At 42.7% G+C, this 19,953-nt stretch overlaps 1 pseudogene; it reads left to right on the top strand.

The window, feature by feature from the left end:
* LOC131743670 (cytochrome c oxidase subunit 6C-like) overlaps positions 1-19,953 on the top strand; it is an 81,905-nt pseudogene that overhangs the window by 21,861 nt on the left and 40,091 nt on the right.

Below are 19,953 nucleotides of genomic sequence, written 5' to 3'. Positions count from 1 at the left end.
ACATAGCTTAAAAGTTAAAACTTCTGGGGGCGGGTCAAAGGTCGTGCGTCCTCAGCCCCGCCCCCGGCGCGCGGGCGGGCGTATGGTGGACGCGGAGGTCTGGGCGCCTGCGACGCGCGTGGTGTGGCCGCACGCTGGGGTCCGAGCCGGGCTGGCTGGTCGGCAGCAGCCATGTGGAGAGGAATGGAAGACATTCACTGCACCTGCACGTGACCCCCAAATTTAGTCGGGAAGCTGGGTGTTTCACCTGCAGTGAAAGCAAGTGGGAGTGATAGGAGAGGCTTGGGAAAAGATCGAGCAGAAGAGAGAGATGTCGGCATCTTCTCTCCCTCCTGCATAAGACCCTTCCAGTATGTAATCACTGACCTGGAGAAATAATGCCCGAGTACAGAGGACGGGGCAGAGTTCCAGGTGTCACTGTGCACCCAGCCCCCGCGAGCTTTGTGATGCATCGCGAACGGCCGATCCGGAAGGATGAGTAAACTCCGCAAGTACCGCGGTGTCACCGGAAATAAGTGACCGTGGGGCTCAATGGTTTGGATAAGAGGATTCGACTCCGGAAAAACACGGCTAACGTCAGGAATATCTGTGTTTTGGCTCATGTTGACCATGGAAAAACCTCTCTGGCCGACTATCTTATATCTAGCAATGGCATCATCTGCAGTCGCCTGGCAGGGAAGTTAAGGTACATACATGGACAGCAGAGAGGATGAACAGGTCCGAGGGATCAGTATGAAATCCAGTGCCATTTCACTGCATTATGCAAAAGACACAGGCAGTTCTGCGACAAGCCTGGCTCGAAGACATTGGTCCAGTTTTAGTGATTAATACGATAGATCTCTTGAGAGTGGAACTGAAATTCACCCCACAGAGGCCTGTTCTCACCTCAAGAATGTTTTAGAACAGATTGATGCACTCACAGGAACTCTTTTTACTTCTCAAGTGCTAGAAGAAAGAGCAGAGAGAGAGACTGAATCCCAAGTGAATCCAAATTGTGAGCAAGGAGAGCAAGTGTCTGACTGGAGCACGGGCTTGGAGGACCCGGATGGTTCTCACCTTTACTTGTCTCCAGAGCAGGGAAGTGTGGTGTTTACAAGTGCCATAGACGGGTGAGGCTTTGGACATTCTGAGGACTTCAAGCTTGGGACATAGCATCGCAGATAATGCTGGGAAACTGTTCTGAAGTGGCAAGGAGCGGATTGGGGAGCCCCGAAATACAGGAGTTTCTGCGACAAAAGACCAGGTGGTTGACGGGCACATGGTCAGAGTGCTGTGTCCTGCAGTGAAGGATTCCACGGTCGGCAAGTGACCTGTAAGCGCACGAGAGCCAATGGGACTGTGCAGGTGATGCCTCCGAGAGCATGTGCCCCCAGAGAGAGGCCTCGGGGAAGAAGACCCTGCTCCAGTCACCCGTGTGTTCAAGGGCTTATTGAACCAGGGAACCAGCCCCAGTTCTGTGCAGGGACGATGCAAAGCAGAGTGTGAGACATCTTTGTGGAGCATCGAGTTTATTAACTGGAACTGGAAGAACCAAGGAGCTCTTGGAACAAGAACTATCCCCCTCCCCCACCAACACGGAAGACAGAAGAGTGGGGGAGGGGAGACGTGCCCCAGGAATGACAGTCCAGTCTCTGAAGTTTCACCCAGGTGGGGGTTGAGGGGCGGACCTGCAGCCACGGTGGCCTCTCTTTCAGTCGCCCGGGCTGCTCCAGACCATCCTCTGAGCTGGCCAGAGTCTTGGATACGATGCTTTTGAAGGCCGTGCAGAGAACACACTCATCTTCCACTGGACTGGGTCCCAGGGAGCGCGACGGCCTGACCTTCCTGCCTCGGTCACTCGCGGGGTTCAGATGGGCTCACTTTATTGTGACGCCTCATCCTGGGCAGCTTGCAACAAAGATGTTGGAGTATAGAGTTCCAGATTCTCCTAGCCACCCCTTGCTTTTTGGGGCTGTGGCCAGAGCGAACGGATGAGGACGTACTCTCAGGCTGTGCAGCGTGGGAGGACCTTCCAGTGTTGGACACACCCAGGGGGCAGCTGGTTCCCTCTGGGGCTCCAGTCCTGCTGCTGGTGGAGGGGGACGCCCCAGGGCCACACCGGTGGGCTGGGCTGGGGGTGGCAGTCCTCGACTCCAGGCTGGCTGGGGGACAGGCAGCCTCACTGGTCTTCTGCCCTGCCTGCTGGTCTTCCTGAAGCTGCACATTTTCTCCCTGGTGGAGCCGCCCGGTTTCCAGGGTGGACAACTCAGGGCTTGGAAAAGGCTCAAGTTCATTGCCACTGAGGTCCCCGGAAGAGAAGCACCTTGCAGCTATGATGGAGGACCCCACCATTGGTTTCTTGGAGCTCACACTGCCTTCTCCCGGGTCCTGGATCTTGTCCCACGTCAAGTCCAGAGTCCTCATCCCTGTCACCTCCGGGTCCTCTTCATGGGGTGGCTGGAGTGGCTTCTTCTGGCCCATATTCACCCACGGGTGCCTCATGAGGTCAGGCAAGGTGCCTCTGTCACTGGGGTTGAGGACGATCATTTTTTGTAAGAGACTCTGTATCTCTGAAGAGAGGTAGGTTGGGATGGAGTATCGCCCTTTCAAGATTTGCTCCCGCAGCTCCTGAAAGTCTTTTCCCATAAAGGGCCGGGACCCAGTTACCATGAAGTAGAGCACTATTCCCAGGCTCCACACATCCACCGCACGGCCGCTGTAGCTCTGCCCCTGCAAGACTTCCGGGGCAGCATACGGGAGTGTGCCGCAGAGCGTCTCCAGTGTCCCACTGGCCTCACACTTGTTGCTGAAGCCAAAGTCTGTAAGCTTGATGTTCATGTTGGCATCAAAGAGGAGGTTCGGTGGCTTCAGGTCCCGGTGCACGATGCCCCTCTGGTGGCAGTGTTGCAGAGCGGAGACCAGCTGCTGGAACGGGCCTCGGGCCTCTGCCTCTGTCATACGGCCATGTGTGTTTAAGTAGCTGTACATGTCCCCACCACTGAGGTGTTCCATTATTAAAAACATCGTCTCCTCTGTGTCGGTCACCCCCACCAGTTTTACGATATTTGGGTGATTCAGAGCCTTCATACTGTGCACTTCCCGCAAAAGTAGATCCTGGAAATTTGGGAGGCTCTGACGCCTTTTCTTAATGATCTTGACAGCCACCTGTGTCCCGGTCAGAATGTGCCGGGCCAGCTTCACTTTAGCGTAGGTGCCTTCGCCGATGGTGTGGAGGATCTCATAATCACCAATATGGGCCTCCTTGGCAGCACAGTTGGCTGTGAAGCCCTGCATCCTCCTGACCTAACCACCAAAGCTAACTCTCCTAACTAACGATGCTAACGGTACTAACAGTGCTAAGAGTAGAGAAAAGAGGGGAAAAAAAATCAACAAAATGGCAGGAACAAGGAAAACACAAGCTAACTGTGGGTCCACGGCCGTCAGGTCACCAAAAGCAGCTTCCTGGGCTCCAACTACCAAAAACCTGGGCCCGGCTGGGCTCTATTATAGGGCTTCTGTGAAGTTCATCACAGTGGTGCACTGTGAGGTCAGAGCTAGAAATGGACCCATCGCAGCTCCGGGTAAGCCACAGTGGTTTTCTCACTTTTTGAGTTCAAGGCCCCTTTACGCTTAGGAAAAAGGATCCCAAAGAAATTTTTCTTTACTTGTGTTATTCGCTATTGGTATTCACTTTGTTATAATTTAAAATCTGTAGGATACTTCAGTGGCCTTTTTATTTCTAGTTTGAAAATGTGTAATAATTTCAAAGACCTCATAATGTCTACACTTGAAATATTCAATTCCTTTTCCTTAAATTCTGGTCTCAAAATAATGTTTCAACTTAACTGACTTCACGATACCATACAAAATGTTCTGTTGCGTAAGACACGATAAGGTACGTTATGAAAGTCTATGAAGCTGAGAGAAGATTTGCCAGGAAGGTCGTGAGCAGATTTCTCATCAGGCGCCTCGGAGGCCAGATGGCATGGCTCAATGTACTTGAAGTGTTGAAGGAAAGAAACCGTCAACCAAGAATCCTATATCTAGCAAAACTTTCCTTTGAAAATGAGGGAGAAACCAAGACATTCTCAGTTAATCAAGAGTTGAGAGAGTTCTTAACCACCAGACCTGCCTGCCACAGGGAGTTCTTCAGGTTGGAGTCAAGGACCCTGGACAGTATCTCAAAGCCTTATGAAGAAATAAAGACCTCTGGTAAAATTAGATAGACGGGTGATGAGAAAAGCTAGTACTATCGTAACTTTGGTTTGTAGCTCCACTTTTTGTTTTCTATTTGATTTAAGAGACTAATATATAATAAAATACACACACATACAAATCAAAAAAAAAAAGTTAAAACTTTTTAAAAGTTCTAATCAGAGAAGTCTTGCTTGCATCTCTATTCCCGACACGCCACCTGCCTACCCCGCATAGGCAGCTATATTCATACGTTTTTATTTATCCTCCCTGACTCTTTTTCCAAATATAAGGAATTAATATACATACATGTTTTTATTCCCCCATCTTTCTGATACAAAAGAGCATACTACGAACACTCTTTTGTGTTTTGCTTTTTATCACTTGACAGTATATCCCGCAAATTACTTCATCTCAGTTCATAGAGATCTTTTCATTCTCTTTGATGGCTGCATAGTATTCCATTGTGTGGATGTACCATACTTTATCCATAGTGCCCTATGGGTGGACATCTGTGTTGTTCCTAATACTTTGTCATTACAAATAATGTAATGAATAAGTTGTATGTATTTTTTTGTATTTGTAAAGGTGTATTTTTCAGGGTAAATTTTAGCAGTGGGATTGATAGGTCAAAGGATTAATGCATGTGTAATTTTGCTAGAAAATGCCAGATTCCCCTCCATACGGGCTCTACCATTTTTTCACTCCCACCAGCAACATATGAAAGCACTTTCTTCTCATGGTCTTACCATAAAGTGTGTGTGTATGTATATACACATACATACATACATACATACATATATAGATTTGAATAAAATGTGTTCTTAAATAATAAGAGCACTATCTGAGTAGTGGAATGATTGGTGATTTTTATCTCCTTCAACTGCTTTCCTTTTCTGTTTTCCAAATTTGTTGTAATCAGTACTTGTTACTTACAAAATAAGAAAGAAGACGTGGCAAAAGTATTAAATTTGCACTTCAGAGTGAGAATTTTGATTTAGCTAAAGGGGAGAATTTTCTGATGATAATTTGCAGTGGGCCAAAAGAGAAAAAGGAGCTATTTTTAAAACGTAGTGACATCATTTATTCGTGTCTTGTCCAGAGAGAAAGACAGAAAATAATTGACTTCTCAAAATTTCTTCTAAGCCTAAGAGTTCATAATTGTTACTGTTTCTTCTTTCCTCTTTCAACCAGAGTTATATACACACCTGGCCACACTGATGATCATATGGCCCTACTTTTAGAAGAGGAAAATGCTCTCTTTTCTGGAGATTGCATCCTAGGGGAAGGCACAACCATATTTGAAGACCTCTATGATTATATGAGCTCCCTAAAAGAGTTATTAAAAATCAAAGCTCAAGTTATATATCCAGGTGGGTAATATTATTAATCTAGCAAACCATTTGTGTCAAATGATGAGGAAGATTCATTTTGGTTTGTCTGTGTGTGTTCTTTGTGGTTTCAGCCTTGAAGAGATGCATATAAATTGCTTCTTTCTAAATTACACCCCTAAGTCTTGTCTAGCAATACAATGAAAAAGAAGACCAAGAGTTGTATTAATAACTTACTTAAAAGATATGAGGGTTATTTTTTAACATCTGCACAGCTATTAATAGAACTGTTAAATGCAATAAACCTACTGGAACAAGAAAAATGTTTTCATTCCGTAAGCTATCTTCCGTTTTGTTAACTTGATTTCTGTTGTGGACTACATTTTAGCCATGTAACCAACCTTGGGTAACATTTGATGTCTGAGCTTTAGTTTTTTAACTCATTGATGGAAATATCAGTAGCTTCTATGTCAACTGTAAAATTGTGTATTTATTTCCATTCTCCAGAAAAAGAAACCTGTTGTTAATATATCACTATAGCTGTCACTGCCCTGCTTTACAATACGAATCTCTCCTCCATCCTGAAAGCTAAGAAAGATACAGTACCCAACAAGAGGCCCCCAGAAGGAAAAAGAGACTCGATTACTTAATTTTTTAAGTCCTTCCAACTTGTTCCTAACCAAAGAGCCATGGAAAGATCTGTAAATACAGTGTCTTCAGTACCTTCATATTCTCTCATGAGTTCCCACTGCTGAGGGGATAGGAAACATACAGTGAGGCTGGGCATTTGGATTAATTTTGTGACATAAAAGGAGTGGAGGATGACAGCTCTTTTGAAAGAGAAGACAGTAGACATTTGATGCACCCACATTGGAATAAAGCTAATGAGAGGCTGCCCGGTGCAGGTTCTTGGAGTGTTGGCTTTAGTGAATCCAGTGAACTGGCTTATTGGCACAGCAGGAGCTCATATGTCAATGACGGTCTATAGCCGTAGCCACCATATATTAAAGCCTGCTACCCTACCCGCCAGGTACTGTGCAGGGACCTTCACAGAGCTGTCCTCACCAAAACCCAGAGAAGCAGGTAGCTGAAGAAATAAACTCGGGAGATTCATAGACTGTCCCAGCCACACAGCTAGTAAATGATAGTTGGTATCCTAAAGCCCATGCTCTTTACCTAACAGGTTTGTCTGCTTCTGGTATTTTGTTCTCAACCCTCTTGCAGATTTGTGTGATATGTTCATTTTCACTGTCTTAAAGAGCAAGTAAATTCCAATATAACTTTACCTGGGTTATCAACATTTCTGAATTGCTAGCCTATACATAAGATTCTTAAAGGTCTCTTGTGGTTCTTGTGAATTTTTAATAGGTCTTGGTGACTTACATGAAGCTACCTTTTACATTCCCCTTTTCAATCTTTGATAAGCATAGTGGTTAATAGCACAGAGTGGTTAAAAGCTCCTGAATCAGAATCCCAGCTCCACCCCTTCTTAGCTGTGTAACTGTAGGCAGATTATTTACCCTCCCTATGCCTCAGTTTCTGCTGTACAAAGAGGATAATAAAAGTATCAATACCTACTTCATGGGCTTCTTGTAAGAATAAGGTATATTCAGCATTTAGAGCAACGTCTGACAGATAACGAACACTGTAAATATTACCTATTAATACTGTTGTGGTTACTGTTTTTATTGCTGTATTCTTACTGTTAAATTTTTATTTTCTAACTTTTAATGAACACAATAATATCTTATATAGATTTTGATATAATTATCTAATGTTTTGGGGCATTATATGTAATTTTTAAATCTCTTATTACCTGTATAGTTTTCCAGATAATTCTTATTTGTCGTGTATTTTTCAATATGCTATATGAAATATTTTTAAAGAGAGTAAATTAACTTCAGTTGTACTTAAAATTTTTCATCTGGTTGAAATCATTTTTGTAATTATTCTGATGCAGGACATGGCCCAGTAATCCATAATGCCGAAGCTAAAATTCTACAATACATTTCTCACAGAAATATCCGAGAACAGCAAATTCTTACATTGTTTCAGGAGAACTCTGAAAAGTCATTCACAGCAATGGATCTTGTAAAAGTTATCTACAAGGTAATTTTCATTTATCTTATTTGTTCAAAGGCACGATTTTCATAGAATAATCTATTCAGTGGACTCTAGACGTGGTAAACTCATCCGATCCCAGAGCAGCGTGAGTCTGTTAGTTTTGTAAGTCATGTCACTCGTATGGATTTGAGCCCATCAATCTCAACCTTCTGGAACACAGAAGTTAGACAAACACTGGCCCGCAGAACAAAAACAACCATCGTGAGCCATTATGAAGCCTTTTATACTCCACTCTGTAGGGGAGATCACGGCCAACAGCCTGGCGGTTAATCTTTGTTAGGATTTGTGTATTATTCTAGCCATGTTGATGGTCTGGTGTCCTGACCGGCAGCGAGTAAGGGGCGATCTGCTAGAGACAGCTACTGGGGTACCAGCAGTGAGAAGCGGTAGCAATGCTCACAGCAGATTAAAGGGAGAAAGGCTGCCCATGAAGAAGGGCATGGGTAGAGCCACTTAGAATAGAGAGAGAGGGCCGCTCACTCGGTGGCCTCTGAGTGCATCACTACATGCCAGCGCTGCGTGGCAATCCATCAGTATGATTCGGTTTTTCCGCAAATGTTTATTCGATACCTGCTTCGGGGTTAAGAATGGAATAAGATGATCTGGGTTTTAAAACTCCCACTACCATAACCTGTATGGCCACAAAATACCATAACTGAGAGAGTATAACTAAAGATGAGCTTGAAAAGGAACCTGGGCCAGTTTCAGTTAGTAAAGGACCATAATGTCCCATGGGTCTAATTTCTCAAAATCCAGGTATCTCAGTGGGCTTTGTTTTAAAAGGGAGGAATGAATGATTAAAAGGGCTGACAATAAAAAGTGCCAGGAGCAAAAGGGTATTGCAGATGTTTACATTCTGCAAAAGAGTTCATTTCCTCATAATACTAAAGTTTAGCCACTCTAGACTCTGGGTAGTTTTTTCTAACCCCAGTACAGACAGCAGATCTCTCTGATAACCCTCACAGATGGGGCATCCAGTGACTGTGCAGGCCTCAGAAATGCTGGTCCTGCATTCAGAGACGTGTTCAGGGATGTGTTCACTGCACACCCGTGTGAAGCACCTGTCACACACACCTAACAGCATTAGGTATTGCAGAGACATTTATTCATTCCACAGATGCTTACTGAACGCCCTCATGTACCACACACTGGACTAGGTGCAGAGACACACAGATGACTACAGATCCCCGCCCTCCACGGACTCACGGTTTCGCGAAGACAGACATGTTAAACAGATTCTTGCAATTCTGGCTGTATCATAATAGCTCCCAGTTTTGAGCACATGATTATGTGTTAGACACTGTACTAGACGCTTCACATTTCCCATTGTAATTTGAAGTACTTAATTTCAAGTACCTTGAATTTTCACTGCATAAAGATACTGTTATTCCAACGTAACAGATTAAAAATAGACTCAGAAAGTGTGAGCTAAGTGAGTTTTCCAAGGGCACAAAACTAGCAGATGTCACACACTCAAATGTCAGAAGTCAGATACTCAAATCTTGTGTTTTTCTATCACACCACGCTTCCTGCAAGGCCCATACACAGTACGTCAGGGCATAAAGGAAAGAGGAGTCATTTCTGCCTGGTGAAGATGCAGGGTGGTGAGGCTTGTCCAGAAAAGCTTCGGAAATTTAATTATTGAATCGGATCTTGAAGAAGGAGTCAGGCCAGAGTACAGGAGAAGAGAAGTCATTCTAGACAGAAGGGAAGATGTGTTCACACACTGGGAGTCACAAAGGCATCATGTGTGTTTGAAAACCCACAGAGAAAATGCATCTGACTGGAGCCCAGAATGTATATTGCAGATGGGCAGGGAGGGGGTCCCAGGAAATGAGGCAAGAAAGGCAGGCACGGCAGGTCAGGGGACGCCCTTGGTTGCCATGCTAAAAAACTGTGGGCTTCAGCCAATAAGCTGGGAATGACCACCCATCTTAGGCAGGGAGTCACATAATTAGACCTAGAAAATCACACTGGTAGATATAATATATGGTACTGGAGCTTCAGGGAGTTTGGGGTCGGAGCTTTCTGCTTGGGAATCATTAACACATGATGTTGCGGTGACAAGTTGATCAAGTAAAAAGAGAAGAGAGTCAATGATACAATTCATCATGAGCATCAGTACTGAAGAGAAATCGGGGAAGAATATCCAGGATGAAGATGAAATCATAAGAGGTAAAATAACCAAGGGAAAAGAGAAGAGTTCTTCCAAACGGAGAGACTAGCCAGTTGATTTCAGGTAAAATGAGGACGGAAAAGAATTCTCTGAATTTTGATTAAAATATAATTCAGTGATCCTTGCAAAACATTTTCGGGGAGCTGAGAAATGGAGATAGTCAATTTAGTCAAGAAGCTTGACTTGAGGAAAATTCTTATTTAAATCATATAAGGAGACAACTACTGTATGTTACCACTTGTAATGTGGAATCTAAAAACTACAACAAACTAGTGAATATAACAAAAAAAGAAACAGACTCGTAGCTATAGAGAACAAATTAGTGGTTACCGGTGGGGAGAGGGAAGGGGGAGGGGCAATAAAAGGGTAGGGGAGTATAACCTGTCATGTATAAAATAAGCTACCAAGATAAATATATTGTACAACACAGGGAAGAAGGCCAGTATCCTATAGTAACTAAATGGAGTATAACCTTTAAGAATTGTGAAGCACCATATCGTTCTTAACGTTAATATCGTATATCAAGTATCCTCCAATAAAATTAAAAATACATACTTAGAAAAAAGAATAAAAGGAATATTTATTTTGTTTACCATTCAGATAATAGTTGTCAATATTACATTACTAGCTTGACGAAAATAAAGGAAAAATTGTAAGATTTAAGGTGGAGACATATATACTTTTAATAAAAATGTGCAAAGACATTACCATGTAAGCTAATCAACAGACCATAGGGCCAGCTGTCTGTAGAATCATCAAAACTACCTATAATAATTTTTATGTTTATTTATTCATTCATTTGTAAAATAGTGAGTTCCCACTATGTTCCATTTTGCTAAGCACTGGGTATTCAGTAGTGAACAGATGCTGCTACTGTATTGTCTTTATGGAGCTTACACTCTGTTTTGCCTATAAGTATACTTCTAATAATATAGGGAGTCAAAGCAAGACATATATAAGATGAAACAGTGTTGATTATTACTCTGCAAAACTGTATTTGAATTAAGACCGTATTATTTTGCCTTTTTTCTTTAAAAGTTGCAAAAAGATTAACTCTGTTCTTTTTTAAAAAAGAAATGCTTTACTTTCACTCTCATTTTTCTTTGAGGATACTCCTGAGCATTTACATAAAATGGCCGAACATAACATCTTACTTCATTTGAAAAAACTAGAAAAGGAAGGGAAAATATGTAAGTATTCTTCCAAATTTTAGTTCTTTTATTACCAGCACTTAAAATATTTGTTAACAAATGAACTAGTTTCCTTTGAGGAAAAACATCACCCACCAGAGTTCTCCCTTGAATGTCACCGTCAGTTGGAGAGACAGTCACTAGGAAGGGTCAGTAGCAAAAGGCCAGGGGATCACAAGTTAGAACAAAAGCTTCCACAGGAATGAGAATCATCTCGCATGGGGGTTCCAGTCCTCACCCACCAGAACGACAGTGACGGGCATGTAGCGGGAAGAGAGCTTCTCCTCTCCCAGACCACACGAGCACGAAGAGTTTTACACGTATCGATAGGAGATTTGGGAACGGCCAGAGGTCTAGCAGCGGTAAAGGTAGCAAACTCAAAGATACTAAAGCAGTAATTCTGTAATTGTTCCCTAGTGTTAAGTTAATTTGTCAAGTTAATAATCTTAGAAGTTTGATCCTTAAAAAGCAAGAGGTGCGAAGTTGGACTTTGTGTAGAAGCTTCAGCAACATCTTTATATGTACCCCCCCCAAGAAAAACCCCAACTTTATATTGAGCAACACAATTATTTTAGGAATTAATGCTTTTTCTAGTTACAAGATAACTTAAAATCTAGTGATTTGCTCATCTTCTGTTAAATTTTTACTCTGTAATTTTCTTTCCACAGTTAGCAACATGGATCCTGAGGAGAAATGGAAAGCTCACCTTTAGTTTCAGCTTAAAGAAAGATTGTGTGGTTCTGTTTGTAGAGAATGGTATGTTTTGTTAACTATTAGTTATTTACAGAGAATATAGCATGTGGAACGTTGAAAATAATCCTAAATATACTGTAAAATAATATCATACTTATTCTAAAGTATGTAAATTACATTTTGCACCTATAATATTAGCTATGTGTCTCACCTAGGTCTTATAACATTTTACCGAAAATTCAAAATCCAACAGTTTATCCATTTTCAATACATAAAATAAGTTTCTTTTAAAGTTATAAAAGTTATGTCATTTAAACTGGATATTATTCTTAGAGGTTATTTATCTATTACCAGTGGTCAGTAATACTGTTTTTTCTAGCTGCTTCAATCAACAGCACAGATTTCAGTGTAATCCTTCCTTTTCTGCAACGTTTGTCTACATCTGTAGATTACAGGCTTGTTTTCATATTTCTATCAATTATATCATGATTATATATCAGTTCTATACCTCTGTATCGTGTATATTTTCTCCTAGTGGCATCCCACAAATGATTTATATAAATCAACTTCTGGTAATAGAAAAATATTAAATTCCCAATTAAAGTCATTGTAAATAAATCACTATTTCTGTTATCCATTAGTACAACCAACTTACTTTCCAAATTTAGGTTTTCATATATAGTCATCAGCACATATATGAATTATATACCAAAGTTTTTAAAATTAGAATATTATAAGACAGAATTTTTTATAAGAAGTGTTTTTAAATCGTGGTTAGGGGACTTCCGTGGTGGCACAGTGGTTAAGAATCCACCTGCCAGTGCAGGGGACGTCAGTTCGAGCTCTGGTCCAGGAAGATCCTACGTGCCACGGAGCAACTAAGCCCGTGCGCCATGACTCCTGAGCCTGCACTCTTAGAGCCCATGAGCCGCAACTGCAGAGCCCGCATGCCACAACTACTGAAGCCTGCGTGCCTAGAGCCCGTGCTCTGCAACAAGAGAAGCCACCGCAATGAGAAAGCCACGCACCACGATGAAGAGCAGCCCCCGCTCGCTGCAACTAGAGAAAACCCGCGCACAGCAACGAAGACCTGGTGCAGCCAAAAATAAATAATTTTTTAAAAAACAGATAAGCAACAAGCATACCTGTTTAAAATAGTAGTTAGGTTCTAAGGTAGCCCACCAATGCTTATTTAACCCATAAGGTTGCCAAATGACAATACAAAAATGAGCTCAGAATCCTGAAAGTATACTTTCTTTTCTCTTTTCTAAAGACTTGTTAAAAATTCTTTAAAAACTTGCGTTAACATCCTTACCTCTTCCTGCCCCTTTTCCAGAGGCCCCTAGAATTTTCATACCATTCTAAACTCCGGAGACCTGTTGTGTTCCTGAAACCATTCCATATTACAAAATGACTGTGAACTCAACAACAAAAAACAGACAACCCAATTCAAACGTGGGCAAAGGACTTGAGAAGACATTTGTCCCAAGAAGATATGCAAATGGCCAATAAGCACATGAGAAGATGCTCAACATCTCTAATCATGAGGGAAATGCAAATTAAAACCACAACGCGTTAGGATACAGGGATGAGAAGGGCAGTTGGAACTGGGGGAATCGAATACACAAAGCTGAGGCGACATTGTCTTTCTAAGGTACCATGGCACACTTGAAGCTGCAAGTGCATCTGTTGAAAGAGGGGTGATGAGGGAAGGTTATTAAACTTGGTTCTTGAATGAGTCTAGGCAACTGAGCTTTATCAAAAGCAATGGCATCCACTAAGTATCTGCCTTGTGTGGGTACTGGGCCAGATGCTGGGGATCCAAAGGGGAACAAAATAGCATCTCTGCTCTCAAAAGAAGTTCATCTGGTTGTGGAGACACACAATTACCATATGCAGTAGCAGTCAGTTTGTTTGGAGTAAAGGAAGAGTGTGTAGCCTGGTTGGGTTTCAGAAAGCTGCTTAGAGGCGGAGCCTAAGCCCAGTCTTGAAAGATGAGTCAGTGGCAGCCAGGTGATGAAGCTAGGGGTATCTGTTTGGGAGATGAGAAGATTGTTCTAGTTGGAAGAAATGGTGTATGCACATAAACAGAGAGGTGGCAGAGCATCACGTGGTTGGGGAACTAATTTATGTGACTAAACTACACTGTATAGTATTTGTGGGTTGAGGTCGTAAGGATAAGAAGCATCTCCTGGGAACCAGTGTGCCGTCATCCAGCCACACAGGATGGATATACACACTTTAGCGATTGGAAAGCAGGTGGTGGTCCGGGACAGGACTAGTATTATTTTGTTGTCTCCTCAACAGCGAGTTTGTCCCAGACCATGATGGTAATTTTGCTCCCCTTTTTGTTTCTATCGCTCCAGCCAATTACTTTACCCCCATTCAATACACCCAGAGGTTGTAGATTACTCATAGCTTCTGCTTACTCCTTTTCTATTTACTCAAAAGAGTTTTTGCATTCTCCTTATCATCACCTCTGCCCTCTCCCTGTAATGCTTCAGCTTCTGTTTTGCAACCACTGGGTAGCTCTCTAGGTGTCTCAGGTTCAGATCTCCTCATACAAGAGGACCTGACTGGTGTGATTAATCTTCTGTATCCCTTTTGGAGAGCTCTCCCGCCATCCTGTCCTATATGTTACTGACCAGCCCTTATGGTAACTGCTCTAGACCAATCATCTGGGACCAGAAGGGTCCCAGGAAATTTTATCAGAAGGGTACCCCATTCGACAGAGGCAGCACACGGGGTAAGTATTCTGAGATGGCCTTTTCAGCACAGTAGGGGAGGGAAAAACGAAGCCAAAGGAGCCTCAGAGGTAGTAGAAGACAGAGTAAGAGATACGGGAAATATTTAAGAAGAGGAATAGAATTTAGGGACCTATTAGGTCTTGAGGGATGGGATCAGGTGGAAAGGAAGAAGCCCAGTAGAGCTATAGATTTCTGGCTCGGGCAGCTGGGTAGTTGCTGAATTGATAACCAGGATGAGGGAATACAGGAAATGGGGTACATAGAGTGGGTAAGGGAGGGATGATGCATTGTACTGTCGATGTGAGTCTGGAGCACCAGGGAACATCCAAAGAGATACCTGGTAAGCACTTAGATACACAGAGCTGGGGCTAAATAGGTAGGCTCTATTTTGTTGCAAGTTAGTGTGAGCAAAAGGGAAAGTTGGTTGGCACAGCTAACCAACCTGAGAAGGTTGAAGGTGAAGCCAGGTTTGTGAATAAGAATGAAGATTTGGATCCCATCAGTACAACCCCAAACATCTTTTTGGGGGGTTGGCGGGGGTGGTCAGAGCCTCCACAGCAGACTGGCTTCTTCACATGGTGAAGGTTACGGGCAGCTGTGGGCTCCTAACTAGCAGGGAAAGCTAGGTCTTCCAGCTTCAGTTTGGAAAATCCTAGGGGAAGGACTCGATGACTTGTACTGGCTCATTACCCACACCTTGGACCAGTCCCTGTGGTCAGGGAAACATGAGGTTCTGTATTTAGCCCAGCTTTGGTCACATGCCTGCCCCTGTGGCCACAGTGGGTGAGATCTCTTCTCAGATGGAGAGGAGGCTCAGAGAAGTGTTCGGGACCAGTACTGATTCCTTCTTTCCAGTGTGTGTAGAAGAGATGAGAAATAAATCAGAGCTCTTTGCGGTAGCTCACTGGATGCCCCAGCCAACTCTGTGAAACCTGAATCTTTTCTGTGTGTTTCTGGGAGACTTTCTGAGTATTTTTAAGTTATTTGCGAGTATTTTCATATGTCCAGGTTGTCACTTCAAGAAAGAGTAAAATTAATAACCTATATGCGAAAAGAATCTGAAAAAGAATAGGTATATGTATGACTGAATCACTTTGCTGTACACCCGAAACTAATACATTATAAATCAATTATACTCCAATGTAAAATCAAAAAAAAATTTTTTAAAGAAAAAGTAAAGTTGACTAGTAGCAGGGAGGCTGGAACCTAGAGAAAATGAGAAAAGATTTCAGTGCAGGTGTTTCTTAACTCCGCCAATGCTGAACTTCTGCGCCCCCTCCCTTGCCAGTCTCCCTTGCTCACCAACGCAGTGCACCGGCTTAAATCTTGCTACCAATTTCCAGGCATTGTTGGATCCGGAAAACTCATCAGTGTTTTCCCCTTTATCCATTCCGGGGTGGGGGGGGGTCTTAAAAAGATACTTGGTTTTGTTGGGGGGAAAAAGTTCCACGTTTGAAATAATGACTGTGAAAATCTTAGTTCCAGCCGCTCTGATGCTGGGCCTTTTGAAACGTTTGGAATTAAAGCGGAGAATGGAGGAGGGGCCTGTATAAGTGTATTTACTTGTGTATGCAGGCAATATCTACAGAAAAACACCCCCAACATTTTAAAAAACAGTAACATTGGTTACCTCCCAAGAGGAGAACTTATGGGTAGCTGAGGAACCGGGGATAGGACCGGAAACATCACAATCTACCCTTTTATATCTTTGGACTTTTGAATTATTTGAATGTATTGCTTATTCAAAATATAAATAATAAAATGTCTTAATCAAAAGAAAAGGCCTGAGTCTGTCTCATAGAATCTACTGGGCTAGTCTCCCAGAACAGAGGGGAGGTACATGCCCACTGGGAAAATGGTAAGTTGACCTGCACCCCAATCTACAGAGAAGCTTAAGAAGGCAGTCTGGGTTAGAGAGAGATTAGGAAGTCACGGCCCTGAGGTTGCCATGAAAGCAATGGGTAAATGTACACAACCTTGGGGTGGGTACAAAGGAAGAGAATTGGCAAGGACGATTACGAAAGCTTGATCAAGGATAGGATAATCACTGGGAGAGAGGCGTGACAGCAACCAAGAGAGGCATCCAAAACGGGACAGTCAACAGTGTTAAATGAAGACTCTGATCTTATGTGCTGTTTATGCTTATTTTATCCATTATTGAATCATATAACATTAAATTCTCAAAAAAGTAGCTGCTGCTTACCAATTTTATCCTGAAAGACTGCTCAAAAATGCTAAAATTCTGAATCCCCCGCAAATCCATATTAAAACCCATTAACATTATAGGCAGTTTTTAAAAGCATATTAAGCATTATTGTTTGAAAATTAATTTGTGGTACTGATTTATGGCAGATGGATCACGTTTATTGCCATTCCTTTCCAAGAGCCCCCCCCAAATAATATATATTAAGTTTACAGAGGTACAGATAAAAAATAACAGTAAAAGATATAAACCCGAGAAGACCGTCGAAGAAGAGATTGCAGAGATTTCAACCAAATTTTGAAAAACGGCGGATGGAGTCAGGGAAGTGATGAAACTATAGCCAAAAATTGCTGGAGGGAAGAGGGCCAGTTCACCCTAACAACCCCTTGAGAAGATGAGGAGTTGGAGGCACCATATACTGCAAAAGGTAGGTACTGCTCTGCTCTAAAAGTGGGACTGGGGACTTCCCTGGTGGCACAGTGGTTAAGATTCTGCCTGCCCAGGGCTGGGGGTGTGGGTGGGATGAATTGGGAGATTGGAATTGACATGTATACACTGATGTGTACAAAATGGATGACTAAAAAGAACCTGCTGTATTAAAAAAAAAAAAAAAAAAAAAAAAATCCGCCTGCCAATGCAGGGGACACGGGTTCGAGCCCTGGTCCGGGAAGATCCCACACGCCTCAGAGCAACTAAGCCCATGCGCCACAACTACTGAGCCTGCGCTTTAGAGCCCGCGAGCTGCAACTACCGAAGCCCGAGCGCCTAGAGCCCGTGCTCCGCAACAAGAGAAGCCACCGCAATGAGAAGCCTGAGCATCGCAACGAAGAGTAGCCCCCACTCGCAGCAACTCGAGGAAGCGCGTGCGCAGCAACAAAGCCCCAACGCAGCCAGAAATAAATAAATAAATTTTTTTTTTTAAAGTGGGATTGGTGAAAGCTTTTTTTTTTTTTTTTTTTTTTTTTGGCTTCACCACGTAGCATGTGGGACCTTAGTTCCCTGACCAGGGATTGAACTCACACCACTGGACCACCAGGTAAGTCCCCATAGTGAAAGCTTGTTATGTGCAACAGACCCCAGTGCTACTACACGGCCAGCCAACCACCACCCGAAAAAAGAGACTGAAGTGTATTCTTGAAGGTGAAAGGCAGAAAAAAGTTAAGCAAAAGTCAGAACAGTAGACCTCCATTCCCCTTTCCTCACCTGTCCCCAGAACAGCAGCTTCCAAATAGATGAATGCCAGGTAGAAGATTGGAAATTTCATCTCGAGAGAGCGAATGATCTAGAGAAAATTACCTGCACAAGCCCTGCTCACAAGACCCTAATCTCGTCAGAGACCTCACTTTGAACCATCGTTATAAAACCCCTCATCGAATCCTCCCAGGTTGGGGGAAAAAAAGAAAAAGAAAAAACCTGCACATACAGTTATATGTAGGTTCTCCACCACCATGGCCATATCTCCCTACAATTTGACAAATCCTCCCATACACTCACCCACATATACAGTTTCCAATCAGTATCTCTTAATATAAACAGAAATCAAACATCAGAAATGATGGAGTAAAACAAGGAAAAGTAAAGAAAAAAGTCAATGTAGAGAAAGCTTTTTAAAATTATTGGTATCTTTAGAGAGATAAGGGAAAGTATTACAATTTGTAAAATAAGAAAGATTACTACGAAAAGTAACTGTGGAAAAGTCTTGGAAACTAAAAATATATAACCAAAATAAATAGAACGGTTGGAAAACAAAGTTGAGAAAGTTCTTGGAAAACAACAACAAAGATGGAAAATAGAAGAAAAAAGACAGAAGACTTTAAAAGGAAACCAGGAGGTACAAAATCAAAGTAATAGGGGTCCAGAAAGAAAAGAACTGAAAATAGGCAGAAATTATCAAAGAAGAAATACACGAAGATTTCCCAGAACTGAAGGACATGAGTCTTTGCATTGAAAGGGTCTACTAAGTGCTCAACAGTGTAAAAAAAGATAAAACAATCCATACCAAGTCCTACCATTTCAAAATTTCAGAACATCAGAAATAAAGAGAAGCCCTTAGAAGCTTCCAGGCTATGGGTGTGGTGGTAGGATTGAGGGTTAGAATCACTTAGGAGGGAGCATGAATCAAAATGGCACTGGCTTTTTAAATGTAACAAGGGATTTTAGGACAGAATGCCTTCAACTCTCTGAGGGAAAAATTATTTGTGTCCTAGAAGTTTATAACCAACCGAATTATCAGTCATGTGTGCAGGTAAGGACTCAAAAAGTGCATCTGCCATGCACCTCTCTTTAGGGAACTGCTGGATAATGCACTCCAGAGAAACAAGAAGAAGGAAGGCGCACAGGTGCAACAGCGAATCCAATACAGGAAATTGTCAAGAGTGAGTTCTAAGGGAATTCCCTGGTGGTCCAGTGGTGAGGACTTCACACTTTCACTGCCAAGGGCCCAGGTTCAATCCCTGGTTGGGGAACTAAGATCCCACAAGCTGCACAGCGTGGCCAAAAACAAAAAAAAAGAAAAGTGAGTTCTAAGACAAAGGGGCCTGTCTCCAAAGCCTGCTCCATATTGGAGTAAGAGGAAGCGGAGGCTTCAGAGAGCGATCTCCCGGGCAGGGGAATGAAACGTTATCTGGGATGGTTGAGGCTTTGGGGGAAAGAAAGTGCTGGTAGTCAGACGACAACTCTAGTTGAGCAACTGAAACGACAATCAGTTAGTAGAAAACTATACTGGTGGCGGAGGGGGGAAATGTGGCGATTATTGATTCCAAAAACTAAGAACGATGCTAGGAAAGAAAGAAGCATGAAATGCTCTCTGACTCTTCAATTTTACATAGGCAATAACGGAAACAGTGATTAAAAATTGCGTTACAGGATAATGGAGGAAAGGAAATGGCAGGTCGAGCATGCTAAATCATTACCTGTGATAAGAGACTATCAATTCTATTACCCATTTCTTCCTTTTAGTGAGACCAACGTCTATTCTAATGGCATATGATGCAGCCCATGCTTTTAACATTTTCCCAAGGGTTGAAGAAAATTTTTCACTGAAAGCAGCTCTCTGGTTTTATACCACAGAAGGGTCCCCAGCCTACTTTGTGGAAGTAGATCGATCCTGCTTCTTTCCCCCACTTCAGTTTTCAAAAATGGTTAACATGCTGACCACAAGTGGTGTATCTCAAGATTTTATATCTAAACCTGAAACTCTAAGGAATATTGTTAACCATCCACTCTCTTGGTGCAAACATATGGCCTTGAACCACTTCCATCACTATCAAGTGGGGTACTTATTACCAATAAGCAAATTTCTGGTCGCTCGCTAACC

The sequence above is a fragment of the Kogia breviceps genome, chromosome 17 (assembly GCF_026419965.1).
Source record: "Kogia breviceps isolate mKogBre1 chromosome 17, mKogBre1 haplotype 1, whole genome shotgun sequence".
Lineage (NCBI taxonomy): Eukaryota > Metazoa > Chordata > Mammalia > Artiodactyla > Physeteridae > Kogia > Kogia breviceps.
Note: the sequence above shows the minus strand (reverse complement) of the source record. Positions and strands in the feature narration are given on the sequence as shown.